Genomic DNA, 15,527 nt, shown 5'->3' on the forward strand with positions numbered 1-15,527 from the left:
GTGAGGGAGAAAAGGAACAGGACTTTGCTGCTTTCCTTCCTTGCGCGGGAGTATAGCGGTAGTTGCTGTTGCATAAGGGAGAGAAAAGAGATAAATGGAAGGGAGAGAGAAGAATTTAATATTGAAATATTTAATGCTGACTAGTAGTAGTCACCTTCCAAATAAGGCCTGACTAAAAACTTTTAGTCTAACTACTACTAGTCACATGACTAGAGAGTATCCAAACACCCTCATATACTCTCTCTCTCTCCCTCTCCATCCATTTTTACAGGGTCCATACTCTAGAGTGGGTCTTAAGTCTTTGAGTTGACCTCGACCTCGAGTGTCTTAATGGCACCACTGCGCTAATCCAGCATACTCCCTCGGTTCCTTTGAACAAGTCGTAAATTCTTTGTCATTTCCTCAAGGAGAGGCCAGCAACGTGGAAGCTTTCCTATATTGTCCCTGAAAAGTCGGATCTCCCGTTACGCATTAATCTCTCGTGTCTTTGGCTTCCTCCTCGGTTCTCGCCAGTACTAGTACCTCTTTGTGTGTATATTAGGCTGGTCGTAATGATAGTATCATAGCCAGTATCATGCATGTCAACTATACAATTTTGACAAGGTGCCATTGAATTAAATGAAGAAAGAGAGTGTTGAGTATCATATCATGATACCGTATCATTATAAATGATATGCTAATATGTGTCATGCATGATAATAAATAAAGTAGTAAATAATACTAATATATGATACTATGCATTAGGGAGGTACTATCATACACTAATATCATATGCATGATACTAGTATATGATACTCCTCATTACAACCAGCCTTATTTGCCATCGTATTTCATTAGCAAAATATTAATACATGTCATCATAATTTATATTGTTTGATTTGTATTTGAATGTAGTTTTCAATGATATTGTTTTTGCTAAGTATAGATTATGTCCTATTAGTTAAAATTATGATCAAAATATGATCCAAATTATGAAAGGACTAGTAAATCAGAATGGAGTACTACCTCCGTCTCGATGAATAAATCATTCGCGTAGTTCTAGGTCGACGATTTAACTATCTAGATATGTCATTCGTGTAGAAATCTAGTGATATATTTTTCATGACATATAACATATATTTAAATCCTTAAATCGATGACTTAGAACTGCGCGAATGATTTAATCACCTATATTACTAGCTAGTAGGAGTAGTTGTAATAAGCTATCACTAGTGTGAACCACAATAAAAGATTGGGAAAGTTGCAGTCGAGTGCGCATTGTCTGGGCCTGTTCCATGTCAGATGATTGTCAGGCCATATGTGGTTTAACTTTCTTCCGGTTATTAATGATATGAGACAATTTTATCCGGTTGTGCTGCTGTGTGCATGCGACCTTGTGCAGCAGAAAAGACAAAGAGAAAGTGTGCACTCCATTATCTCCTTTCTCGTACCCAGTCCATCGGATTTGTCAACGAAAATATTTTCAATAAAAAAGCAGACATACATGACCTGGTATATACACTACTATCAAAGAAAAAACAATCAGCGTTACGTCTAGCAGATACAAACGGAGAGAATGGCGTTTTATCACACTCACTAGATCAGTGCTGGTGTGTTGCAACGGGGACATACATCTTTTAGTAGTGTCTAACATATAGTACTTTTAGGATCCTCGTTGTCAACATTACAAGTTACTATGTTCTTCTTTCTTTCACACACTACCTCTATCATACAAATCCAAGTTCACAATGCCCCCTTCCACAAACACTTTAAACTATGGGCATGAGTCGTTGCAACACCACACTATTGTATAGTTGAAACGACAACATGAGCCGTTGCAAAGCCGCTCCCTGACTCCAGAGCATGACAAACAACATGATGGTTAATGCCCCTGACTCCAGAGGATGACAAAATGATAGTTAATCTCCCCGACTCCAGAGCATGACAAAAAGTTTCAAGTAAATTAAATACGCAAAATCATGTTACAAGGAGGGGACTTAGCATAGTGTTATACTTGACCAGACACAATGAAGTCATATATACAACATCTCTTCTTGATTTATGCCCGAATTGGCTTTCCAACTGTACCGACAAGGATATATACAAATCTTCTTTTTTCTGAAGCATTGCTTCTATGTTGCTGGTCTTTTATGCACTATATGAAAGATAACAAACAAATCTGGCTTCCAAGGTATTTTGCATGGAGGCCTCACTATTGTGATTTGTCTCTCCATGTGCTCAAAGTGTCCAGGGGGATTGCCCAAGTGATGCGTGAAGTCTTTCATGAGGGGGCATGGCTTGGGAGAGGTGGCGGGGGGGGGGGGGGGGGGGGGGGGGGGGGGGCTGCTATATGAAAGACTAGATCATGACAGGCGCGCGTTGCCGCGCCCATCAAATTGTACCGAATGATAGAAATTTTGTACATATATTTTTTTTCGATAAATGACTTTTCATTGAATAGATATATCGAGGTGATACAATCATATTGAAAGAAAGCCCGACCTCTGCATAGCTAGATGCACACAGCCAAAACGTCCAGAGCACTCTAAAAATAAAATAATTTGATACAATGCCAAGCAATAAATCGTGTCCAGCCTAAGGAGCGGTAGATCCTATCCGTAAATCACACCGCCATCCATGGGGGTAGAAAACCTCCCTGGCCGTACGCTCCAGCCAGATAGACGCCATCATAAAAAGGTCCCTGTCCTCCGGCTTCTGCATGATAGACCACGTACGGAGCAATCGTGTACAAGTATGAATAACCTGCATAGGAGATGAGACATTTTTGTTGTTAAAAATCACATCATTCCTGGTAAGCCACATTGCCCAGCATAAGGCCGCCGCTCCCACAAGAATATGTGCAAAAAATTGTTTATCAATACCCCGCAACCAGTTACCGAACATATTCCGTGCAGTACGTGGTGGGTATAAATTCGAAGCTACCTGGACCACGGCCCAAACTGCCCGTGCGAACTTGCACTCAAAAAATAAGTGTTTGATAGACTCGTCATGTTGACAAAAGACACATGACTTGGGCCCATGCCAGTTTCGTCATGCCAGATTATCTCTAGTTAGAATGACTCCTTTGTTTTGAAACCAGAGGAAAATCTTCACTCTTAGAGGAATTTTTAGCTTCCACAATTTCCTGTTATCTACCGGAGCATCACAATGTACCATTGCATCATACATGGATTTGACCGAAAATTTGCCATTCTGATGCAAGTTCCATCGAAAAGTGTCCGGCTCATCTGACAGTTGAATGTCATCCAGGCGAGTGAGTAATTCATTCCATGCTGCCAGATGAGTTCCCAAAAGATCCCTACGAAAAGAAATATCGGGGTTTTGTTGTCCTAAGACTTGTTTGATCGTGACAAATTTATGTCTAACAATCCTATACAAGCTCGGATATTGCACCATTAGTGAGTTGTTCCCTAGCCAGGTATCTTCCCAGAAATGAACCTGAGAACCGTCCCTAACCGAGAAGGTCCCAAATTGGAAGAAGAATTCCTTGGCCTTCATGACACCACTCCAAAAATGTGAATCCCTAGGTTTCCAATAAATCTGAGAAATGGCATTGGATCCCACATACTTGTTGCGAATGATTTCCTGCCATACTCCATTCTCAGTGAGTACTTTATAAACCCACTTGCTGAGAAGAGCGATGTTTTTAATCTCAAGGTCTTGGATTCCTAGGCCCCCTTGACTTTTAGGTCTGCATAATATGCTTCACCTAGCCAGTCGATATTTCTTAGTTTCGTTATCACTCTACCAAAAAAATCCGGATCTGAAGTAATCGAGCCGCTGTAGTACCCCTTTCGGCAGGTGGAAGAAGGACAACATATATAAAACCATGTTGCTTAGGACAGAATTGATCAAGATCAATCGCCCCCCATACGACAAGAGTTTGGCCTTCCAACTGGCTAAACGTTTCTCAAGTCTCTCTTCCACATGCCTCCACTCAGCAATAGTTAGACACCGATAGTGTATGGGGATACCCAGATACCGAATCGGAAACTGCCCAAGCTGGCATCCAAAAATGTCGGCATACTCGGGTGCTAATTCTGCAGCCTTGCCAAAGCAAAAAAGTTCGCTCTTATGAAAATTAATTTTGAGACCAGAAAGTTCCTCAAAAGCACATAAGAGCAGCTTAAGATTTCTTGCCTTATCTAAATCATGATCCATAAAAAGTATTGTGTCATCCGCATATTGTAGGATGGATAGACCATCTTCTACCAAGTGTGGAATGACCCCACTAATTTGACCATCCAGCTTAGCCCGCTCAACAAGGGTAGCTAGCATGTCAGCCACAATGTTAAACAGGATAGGAGATGCGGGTCGCCTTGACGAAGCCCCTTTCTTGTCTGAAAATAGTTGCCAACGTCATCGTTAACTTTTATGGCCACACTACCTCCAGATACAAAACTCTCTACCCAGCGACACTATTTTTGTGAGAACCCCTTCATGCGCAAGGTTTGCAACAAAAAGGCCACTTAACTTTGTCGTAGGCTTTCTCAAAATCAATTTTAAGAATGACACCGTTCATCTTTTTCCGGTGCAGTTCATGAACAGTTTCGTGCAGGACGACCACTCCATCTAATATGTTGCGTCCTTGCATAAATGCCGTTTCAGTGGGTTTTACGACATGGTCAGCTACATTATTCAACCGGTTGGTCGCTACCTTCGTAAAAATTTTAAAACTTACATTGAGAAGGCAAATCGGTCTATATTGCTGAATACGACTAGCCTCCTTAATCTTAGGCAATAGGACAATTTCTCCAAAATTTAAACGGGAAATATCAAGGTCCTCGGAATGCAGCTGGTTAAACAACTGAACCAAGTCTGCCTTAATCACGTCCCAAAAGCTTTGATAGAACTCAGCGGGAAAGCCATCCGGTCCCGGCGCCTTGTTGTGTTCCATCTGAAACACCGCGATTCGAATTTCCTCCTCAGAAAATGAAGAGGTTAGGAATTTGTTTTTCGCTTCAGTAACTTGAGTAATATCATGAGTAACGGATTCGTCCAGCTGGAAATTAGTTTCAGGTGAAGGCCCAAAAAGGTCTTTGTAGAACTTAGTGATAAAATTTCTAAGTGGTACATCCCCCTCTATTTGGCCTTCCTCTTGATCAAGGGAGAATATTCGCTTCTTTCTATGCCTGCCATTAGCTAGCATTTGACAGTATTTCGTGTTATCATCACCTTGCACCAGCGAATCCGCTTTGCTACGTTGGTACCATTTAATCTCTTCCTCGCGTAATAGGCGGGCAATCTGCTCGTCAAGATTACTTTTTTTCTCAATCTCAACAGCAGACAGAGACCTCACCTCCGCTATTTTATCAAGGGAATCAATTAAAGTAGACAAACGCAATTTTTCTTTTTTGTAAATGCCCGCAGTATGTTTGGCCCATCCTCGGAGGAATCGACGCAAGGCGCGGATTCGAGTATTCCATCGTTGAATGGGTGTGTTACCACGAGGCTGGCGCGCCCACACCTTCTTAACTAGTTCATAAAATCCCTCTCTAGTGAGCCATCCCAGTTCAAATTTAAACTGGTGACAGTTAGAACTTGGGATTGGTTGTCAATCGGTTAGCAACGGAGCGTGATCCGATAAGGCCTCAATTCTTTCTAGTGCCCGAACCGAGGCTAGGGGATATTTATATCCCAGTCAGTAGTAACTAGCACCCGGTCCAGATTTTCGAAGGTTGGCACCGATCGGTTATTGGCCCAGGTATACTGACGACCAGACATCGTGATCTCCCTCAGATCGAGGCTGTCAATAACAGCATTAAAGAGGAAGGGCCACCTAGTGTCAAACCGATCATTGTTTTTTTCCTGCCGATATCGAAGGATATTAAAATCCCCCCCGATTAACATGGGATGGGGATTATCTCGACATGTGTTGACTAATTCTTTTAGAAATGCAGATTTAAATTCCTCTTGAGCGGCGCCATATACAGCTACCAGACTCCAGATGAAGTTGTCGGACTTATTTCGAAGGTGGAATTTGATATGATACTCCCCCTTTGACGTGGACAATAGTTGTAAGTATGTAGAGTTGATACCTAGCAAAATTCCCCCGAACCTCCCGGTCGGTGGTAAGACGTGCCATTCGTAATCGAAACCACATGAAAAGTGGTCCAGATCACGTGTTGGAAAATCACGTTTGCCCGACTCAGTGATAGCCACAAAATCCAACGAATGGTCCTTTACACAATCGGCAACGTGTTTGTGTTTAGCCAAGTCGCCAAGACCTCTGCTATTCCAGAACATGCCTCTCATGATGAACCAACTTTATGTTTAGAGCTCTTTACTTTTTTAGAAGAGCGTCCTCTTTTCTTTGCTGAGTTAGACTTATTCTTGCGCACCGACGCGACAAGCTCAAAAAGCATAGTGTCGCGTACTGTATCTTCAAGGTCTACTTCAGTCGTGTCTTTAACCAAATGAGAGAGAAGCTTGCCTTCATGATTGGCATCAGCATCAGCATCCTCCGCCTCCTCATCTGACATGAGAGGGTCGACAAAGCTCGACAACTTCGGAGCAACCGTAAGCCGGTCGAACTCCACTTGTTTTAAAGCCTTGACCGAAAAATCTATCTCATTCTCATTACGTCCTAGTGACACCCCAAGTCTAGTAATATTTGAACATACTTTGGAATTATCAAAAGACATAAAAGACATGCGAGAGGGAGTACCTTCGAAGTCGAGGTTACGAGCAGCAGTCCTACGCATGGCCTTCACCATAGAGTCCTCGTCGGTGGCTGCAGATCCGTCAGCCCCAACATGATGACGCCCGCTGCGCCTCAGCGATAGAGGAGTACCATCCGCCTCGAAGTCCATCATATCGACTCCGCAAGGCATAGTTGGCTGCTGCAACGACGACGAAGAAGAAAGAAGGGGCTGCTCCTTAGGCCTTAGCCTCCTCAAGTCTGGGTGCCGTCACCCCCCCCCACCCCGGCGGCGGAGGAGTGGATGATAACGCGTGAAGTACAGCTATGGCAGACTCCTGGCCAGCTCGAACGGACAGAGAGAAGATGACACCACGTCGAGTCGGAGAAGCCGGAGTGGGCGATGATGACGACGGCGATGAAGCGGTCCCCTCTGGCGCGGGTTGCCCACGACTCCCCTCCTGGGGGTTAGGCGGTGGCGACAAGCGAGCCGACGATGGCAGTGTCGAGGACCGGGGCGCCGCCGGAGAGGGCGATGATGACGACGACACTGGAGTTGTCCTCTCCGGTGAAGAGCGCGCACAATTCCCCGCGTGGTGGTTAGGCGATGGTGACCTGGGAGCCGAAGATGGCAGTGTCGAAGACCGAGGCGCCGATGACGAAGGAGAAGCAACCCTAGACGAAGAATCCGACCCCGGCGGAGAAGCCCCCCTTATAGGCGGTGAAGCATCCGTGACGGGTAAGCCACTATGAGAGTTCGGAGGTGTGACGGCAATGGCGATCTGCATGGGCACCACCCCACCCGATGAAGAAGGCGTCAAAGAGTTGTTGGATGATGAAGTGGGTTTGGACCTCTTGCTTGGATCATTGTCCCTCACTGTGTCCTCCCTGTCATGCCCCTTGTCACCCCCTGAATCATCGCCATGCTCCCATACTCGTGGCACAAAGTCACTATCAACGCGGAAGTCTGACTTTTCAAGACTGTATCGGAACTCATAACCTTTCCTTTGAACCACTACGTCTGAAGAGAGAGAATCAATTGTGCTGCTCTTGAAAGCATCAAGGTTCAAAACTGCTACCTGGATACGAACAATTCCTCTCCGGCGCAAACAAAGAAGATCAACATCAAGAGTAGCACCAATCACCGAGCCGACTGCCCACAGCCCCAAGAAGTGTCGGAGAGCATGAGGCACCCCATGCACATGAACCCAGATAGGAATCAGCTCGAAACGGTGTGGTATCCTCTCCGTATTCCAAGGCTTGAACTCGATATTGACATTGTGAGATTTGATGAAAACTGCAAAGCCAGTCACCCTCTGTAACACCTCCTCACTCGGAAAGGACATGAGAAAAGCGTCGTTGCCATGCGGAATGGCCTCCCACATCCACTGCTACTGGTACTGAGCAATCTTAGCAACCTCTGCCTCCACGATACTGGGAGTGATAGAGCCACCAGAAATAGATACCAACGCCGTCAGTGAATCCTGTGGTGCAAGATCCTCCCTGCAAACATTATCAGGCATCTGGAAGAAAGCCATATTTTCAGGTCCATATCCACATAACATCGCCACCGGTTTCGGCATCTTGAGAGCAGGACAGCGTCGCATGGTCATCGGGTGATTATATTTGTTACAAATAAAACAGTACTGTTGTGTCTCGCAGTCATCAGATGTGTGTCCTGCAGCCTGGCACTTCGAGCACCATACCTTCTTAGGATTAACTATCACCTCAGCTGCCCCTGAATTTTGATTTATAGGCTGCTGTTGCAACAAACTAGACTGCAAAGGGGTGTTTTGTCCATGACCCACTACCATCGTAGACGATGAAGCGGGCACCTGCATCAAAGGCAGCATCATAGGAGCCGCCGATGGATTAGCGGTAGGTGGTACAGCAGGTTTGTGTCGATCACCCTTGCCGCCCTTTGGCTTCCGAGGGCGTGCGGCCGCATGAACGCCGGCAGCAGATGGAGCTTGTGGCATGTTGGTATTGAAGCTGGCCGACACCTGCATCCCGGCAATACCAGAGTGTTGCATGGACTAAAACTGTTGCTGTTGCGCATAGCCCCCCGTTGGTTGAAGAAGAAATGGCTGGTGCGGCATATACTGACCCTGGGCAGTGAAGAACGACTGCGGAAATTGCGGCTGATACGCCAGAGACTGATGCAGAGGCAGTTGTTGTGCCTGAGGCTGCTGCGCCGGCACGAAACCACCCGGTGCTACATGCGTCTGCACCGCCTGCATCGGTTGATAGACGCCCGGAGCGAAGCCCGGCGCGCCGCCCGTCGGCGAAGAAACCGGCTGGGAAGACGTTGCAGGCTGCACGTGTTGGCGATCGGTGGAGATGGCCGGCGGCACGGAAGGGTCGCCGCGCGTCATCGTTGGAGAGGCGACGACGGCAGCGAAAGAGCGATTGAAGTTAGGGTTCGCCCCCTGCGTTTTCCTGGTCCACATATGACCAAGCCAACGTCCAAGATGAACCATCCGTAGTGGACGCACAGGATACGCCTGCATGCCTGATGCAGCCGCCGGTGCATGATCTGGAACAACAGCGACGTCCACGGCCCGTCCAGAATGGCCCGAAGACGACGAAGGCCCACGGATCACCGGCGGGAGTCCTCCATCGGCGAGACATGCTCGCGGCAGAAGATCACCCAGCGTTCTTGGTGGTGATAGGCGAGGCGGCGGAACAGGGCCGATCCAAGGCTTGATCAGAGGCCTCGACCGGACGGGGACTCCGGAGACACCGCGGGAGGGAGCTGCAGCCGTCGCCGCCACTTTCGAAGAGGTGGCTGCTACGCCCTCCACCGAGACCGGCACAGAATCTCTGTCCTCGACCGACCTGGAAATAGAAGAAACCTCACCTGCTCGACGAGCTGAGGGTCGCTCCCAAATCCTAGACGCCGGAGTAGGGTAGCCGATATCCGCCCAGAACTCATCCGCCAACTCCTCGTCAGTTTTCCTCCGGCGAACTGCAGGAAGGGGGGAGGCGTCACCCGTATGCGTCGGCTCCTCCGCGTCGGAAGAACCTAGGCAGGAAAACCGGGAGCCTAAGTTGCCCGGCGACGCCGGCGACCAACAAGGTGCCAGAGTCAGTCGCCGCCGAGTGGCGATCCGCATTTCGCGGTCAATCAGTTTAACCGACGAGTATTCAATAAGGAAAATATAATGGCATAGAACATTAAAATTAAATATGAAAGTTGGTGTAGTATGCAAAGTGAATATATACAAAATACATAAGAAAATACAATTATATTAACAACATTGTGCGAAATACACCAGAAACATACGAGTGATACAACATGACCCAGGAAAAACATTGTATTCCAAGACACCTACTTTGCTCATTACTTGGGAGGGCATAGCGTGAACCATTGTACATAGGGGTTTTTACTTTGCTCAGTGATCATCAGGCACATAGGCATGCCATGACATGCTTGAAACTGCTGGCAGGCTAGGCTCAACATAGGAACACTGCCACCCCCTTCGATGTCCTCCACCTCTGTCGCCACCGATGTACCTCTCCGACCTCCATAGTGGTAGGGATGGTAACATGCACTTAAGTATGAAGACCTATGTTTTCAGTAAGCTCGAGATACTTCCTTTGATCCTAGATACTTGTTGCGGAGCAGAGTTTGTTAGATCCCTTTCTCAGTTAGAAGCTTATACTCCCTCCATCTTAAAATAAGTGCAAATTTGGTTGGTATTGATGAAAACAACTTAAAGTCTTATTAGGACATCTCCAACACCGACCCTCAAACCGCTCGCATACGTCTAGACGGCACAGTCCGGACCGCGGAAGCCATTCAACATGGGCATGAATCAGACCGCTCGGTGATCCAGACGTAGTTTCTCCCGCAAAGTGCACAAGGGGCGGGGGGGGGGGGGTTGCGGGTGTCCGGACAGCAACCACGTTGGACTCCGATAACCCAGGCCCACCAAATCTATCCTCCTGGCCCCCATTTTCTTCCACTCTGCCACTTCTCCCACTTGCTTCACATCTGCACCGTCCACCTCTGCCGCCACCGATGTACCTCTCCGACCGCCACACAATCATTACCGGATGTTTACAACCAGCACCGACGCACTCGCCCGCCTTTTTCGACGGCGTTCTCTACCCTGGAGCTATTTGTACCCAGGTAAACTCTGACACCCTGCCGACAACCTCCATGGCGGCTACCACGCTCGGCAGGTGTTCGGTTAAATGTCGTTGAGCTTATTTCCAGATGCCATGTCGCTTTTTTAGAGTAAGAAGGATGTCGGGGTTCTCGACCATGGTCGACGAGTTGTTGTGCGATGCGTGGTTAGCCGTATCAGCGGACTTCGTAGGCAGGAGCAGAGAGGGGACCTTCTGGCAGCAAGTGCATGATTTGTTTCATGAGCGAAAGCACATTACGCCCTGTGACATACACATCATGCACGATCGCAATGTGAGGTCCTTATCGTATAGATGGTAAGCCATGCAGACCATCATCAGCAAGTTTAGTCATGCAGTTGCTCTGCTGGAGGTAAGGTGGCCATTGCACAAGTCAGATGAGAAGATTGTAAGTTTTGCCTCTTCTTCCTCAACTTGATGATTGAATCATTCATTCACTCAATATTGCTATTCATGTTTTGTAGCCCGTACGCGCTATCGTGATGTACCACAAGACAAAGGGACGACCATTTATGTACACACTGTTGGATGAAGCTGAAGGTACAACATGTGAGGGATCACATGACCTGTTGAAAAACTTGTTGGACATCTAATTTGGGACATTGTTGTACTTGCATCCTATGTATGGATCATTTGTGATATTTTCTTTCCGAACTTTGATGAATAGCAGCCGGTTTGCATGAATATGGTCCGCTAAGTCAAAACCTGACTTCAAATGCATGCGGGCAACATTGAATTGCTCTGAGCGCTCCCTTCAGATTTTTATAATTTTTCCGCACGTGTTTTCTGCTTTTTAGATGATTTAATTATTTTTTGGGGTTTTTCGACCTTTTGGTTTTTCACCGGTATTTCTTAGCTTTTGGACAAAAAATCGATTTTTTGCGTTCTCGAGAGGCACGGATATGCTTTCACGAGAGGCACGGCCGTACCTCTCGGAAACAAAACAAAAAACACGTTTCCTTTTTTCCTTCTGTGAGAGGCACGGTTTTGTTTCCACAAGAGGCACGGTCCTATCTCTCAAAACGAAAAAACACTTTTTTTCCTTTCGTGAGAGGCACGATTTTGCTTTCGCGAGAGGCACAACTGTGGCTCTCGAAAACGGAAAAATGCGTTTTTTTCCTTCTGCGAGAGGCACGGATTTACTTCTCGTGGAGGCACAGATTTGCTTTTGCGAGAGGCACAGTCGTGTCTCTTTCGGAAAGGAAAAAAACTTGTTGCCGGTTTGGATTTTTCATAAAAAATGTTAGTCAAAACCTATCAACATGCGATCTAGATTAGAAGATCTCGACCCGAGGAATTCAATGGTGAAAACGGTTTGAAATTTGGACGCTCGATTTAAAAGATAAAACACTTTGAATAAACAGATCTAGAAAAAAGGACAAATTCCCATGTTGCAACAAGTGGGGCACATGCAATGCGCCACTTGCCGCAACTTGGGGAGGTGCGGGTGATCTTTGGAAGAATTACTTCTTAATTAGTGATTTTGGGTTTACGAGCCATAACTTTTTTTTGACTTTTTTATCTTGTGGACGGAGATGAGCTTTTCATGTGTGTATGGGCAGGCCCTGGTTTGTTTGTTTTATTCTATTTCAGGCTAGACTTGTTATTTCTTTTGTTTTTTCCTTGTTGTTAGCATAACCTTGGTCTCATTTTTGCTTTTATTATGCCTTTTTTCTTGGGTAATTGTTATTTTTTAGGGAGGTGCTTTCACATTGGTTGAATTTCGTAGTTTTTTTATTTCCTCAAAAAAATATTTACTTTTCCGTTAAAACAACATCTCCTGAGTTTTTATTTGCGTGTTTTAGGCGAGGTGTGCATTATTGAAACTGCACTGCCACAAGTAGACTCATGTTCGAAAATTTTGATTACAATTGATGACCGCGAAACTCCTGCGGGTATCAGCAACATAGTGGTGACATCGCTCGTCCTTGATCCCATCATTGACGGCTTTCATATAGATCGCATCGCTTCTCGGCAGCATTAGTTCTTTGCGTCAAGGGCACAACATGTCGTCTAGTTAAATGAAGGATTGGCCATTACACTATCATGGTAGATTTGCTGCAACACCCCTCTGTAGCGGTCGATGTCGAGGGTGATATTCTGGCCGTTGAGGAAGATCGCCCACGTCATACCATACCCCTGCCTATTTATGGAGGCGACATCGGTGAAGACAGCATGGTCCCTCGGGTATTTGTACTTGAGCGTCGTCTCCTCCGGGGTCGTCTCGTATTGGACGTACCGGAGCCCCATGTCAGCCGACGGCGCACCAAAGGCAGCATTGGCCCCCCAACTCATGTCGCCCCACGGGACGACCTGCACCAACGTTGCATTACGCGGGAGGAACACCAGGTTGGTGAGCCCTGCGCCATGCACGCCCACCATCACGTCGCACGAGTTCACGACCTCTGCGAACCGGGCCATGTCGCTCATGGCCTCCGGGGCCCCCAACACCACCTCAAAACCTATATCTGTGGCAGCTGTGACGGCCTCCGCCTCATTCGCGAATGCCCTTGACTTGCGGCGCAACACCATGAGGAGACGAGGCCTGTCGCCGGAGGTCTGGTTTACGGGGGTCGCCCACTCACGCTTCAACGAGTAGACCGACCGGAGAAAGTTCCGGAAGTCCGTCATCGTGTAGCCCTTGCGGGAGAGAGCAGGGATGATCCCCATCTCCTTATGGCTCTCGGTGCCGACGTGCACCGACGGGAAGCAACGCACCTTGTCGTCGGCGTCAAAGTCGATGACCGGGTACATGGAGAGCGCGGCGAGGATGTCTTGGAACTTGTCAACCCACTTGTGGTTGTAGTCGGTGACCACAAGCTGGACGCGGCCATCGTACTCCCGCACAGTGTTGAAGAGAGGGATGAGACCATCGGTCATGGCGTGAAAAAAGTTGTTGAGGAAGCCGCCGGTGGAGAAGACCACCGCAGGGACGTCGTGTGTCACCGTGCACCGTGGCGCATCCAGCCCGCTCCAGCGGATGGTCACCTCCCGGATAGCGCGCATCGTTCCTTCCTCCGACTTGCGCGGGTACGGGTGGATCTTCACTGTTCCATTCTCTGGCCGGTAACTGTCATCAGATGCTGAGACCACGTAGACGGTGGCGGATTTGCCATGCATACGGACGTCGCCTTGCATGGCACATATGTCCATGCGTTCACTGCTGAAGTCGCAGATTGACTTGCTTCTTGGTGCTGCCACATATATATCTGTAAGATGCACAAAAGAGTTATTAATTACGAGTAGTAGAAAGAAACTTCTTTTTAGTTTTTATCTTGCCACTCTTAGAGAGATCTCAATTGCCGTTGGATTATTCCATTGGTAGTGTAAAACTAACACAATGTCTGTTAGCATTAGTTTTGTTAGGCAGATTTAACAACCGTCCTGCCGAGAAAAGGTAACTAATTACGTTGGCTTTTGTTCGCACTGACGATGTTGCCGGGCGTCTCGTCGCGTGGTGCCGGAGAAGGTGGTGTATCAACGGCCGCGCCGGGCGTCTGGTCGCTTGTTGCGGGAGAAGGTGGTGCATCGACGGCCTCGGCGGGCGTCTGCTGGCTTGATGCGGGAGAAGGTGGCGGTGCATGGCCGACCAAATCTGAATTAAATGAATGATCTGCCACATGGTCATATACTTATTGTTAGCGCCATATCGATGAATTAATCAGAGAACGATCAAGCTCATGGGCAGTATACATACTCGTGCTCCCCTACACCCTTCATGAACAGTAAATTCAAAACAAAATACAAAAACCCGAAACTTTTGAACATCAAACATGATCAAGTATTTCATGTTCTTGCAAAGTTTCGGCCACAAATAACATCCGAGGAGCCCTAAAAAAATCGCTGCTCAAAAGTGCACGTGTAGTTTGAACAATGAATTTTTTGGTGTCGAACCCTCGAATGTTATTTGTGCAGTGGCTGAAACCTCGCAAGAATATCAAAGGTTTGATCATGTTTGATGTCCTAAAGTTTTGGAAGTTTTTGATTTTTATATCAATTTTTTTTCGAATTTACTGTTCATGACGGTGTATGGGCACCCAAGAGGTATCACACCTTTCTCTTCATACTATGGGCAAAGAATCTGAGTAATGAGTTTTTCAGACGATGGATCGAAGATGATGGTGCACTCGTATAGATCGGATGAACACTCGAAACCTAAACGTGTGTAAAGAGCTGTTGCTTGAAAGCTGTAATTGAGGGGACTTACAAAGAGTTGTTGCATGTAATTGAGGAACCCGCGGCATGTGATCGGAGTTGAGCACGACGAAGACAAGGACAGGAAGCAGAAGCCACACGAGAGCCCTTGCTGCTGCCCTGCCCACAAGCTTCTTACCACTCTCCTTCCTCATGGCCTTGTTCATCTTGTACACTGGCTTGTTCACTTACCTCGAGTGAACAATGGTGGAACTGATCCTCTCAGACTTGGGAGCTAGCTAGCTAGTCGTATATGTATGCATGGGATTTAGTACTCTACTAGTAGTACAAGTGAAGCGTGGTTATGCGATCTCCTTCCTCAACGGGCTTCTCATACTTATCCAGACTGGGTCTCTAGTCTTTTAGTTGACTTCGACGTCTGAGTGTCATAATGGCACAGCTGCGCTAATCGAGCATACTATACTGCCATTAGCATATATGTCTAGTATACGTTACTCCTATATTCTCTCTCTCTCTCTCTCTCTCTCTCTCTCTCTCTCTCTCTCTCTCTCTCTCTCTCTCTCTCTCTCTACATCCATTT

At 47.0% G+C, this 15,527-nt stretch overlaps 1 pseudogene; it reads right to left on the reverse strand.

Moving 5' to 3' along the window:
* Positions 1 to 12,689: 12,689 nt before the first annotated feature.
* On the reverse strand, positions 12,690 to 15,141 carry LOC123129876 (alpha-1,3-arabinosyltransferase XAT3-like; annotated as a pseudogene).
* Between the last annotated feature and the right edge of the window lie 386 nt (positions 15,142 to 15,527).

This window comes from Triticum aestivum, chromosome 6A, assembly GCF_018294505.1.
Source record: "Triticum aestivum cultivar Chinese Spring chromosome 6A, IWGSC CS RefSeq v2.1, whole genome shotgun sequence".
NCBI classification, from domain to species: domain Eukaryota; kingdom Viridiplantae; phylum Streptophyta; class Magnoliopsida; order Poales; family Poaceae; genus Triticum; species Triticum aestivum.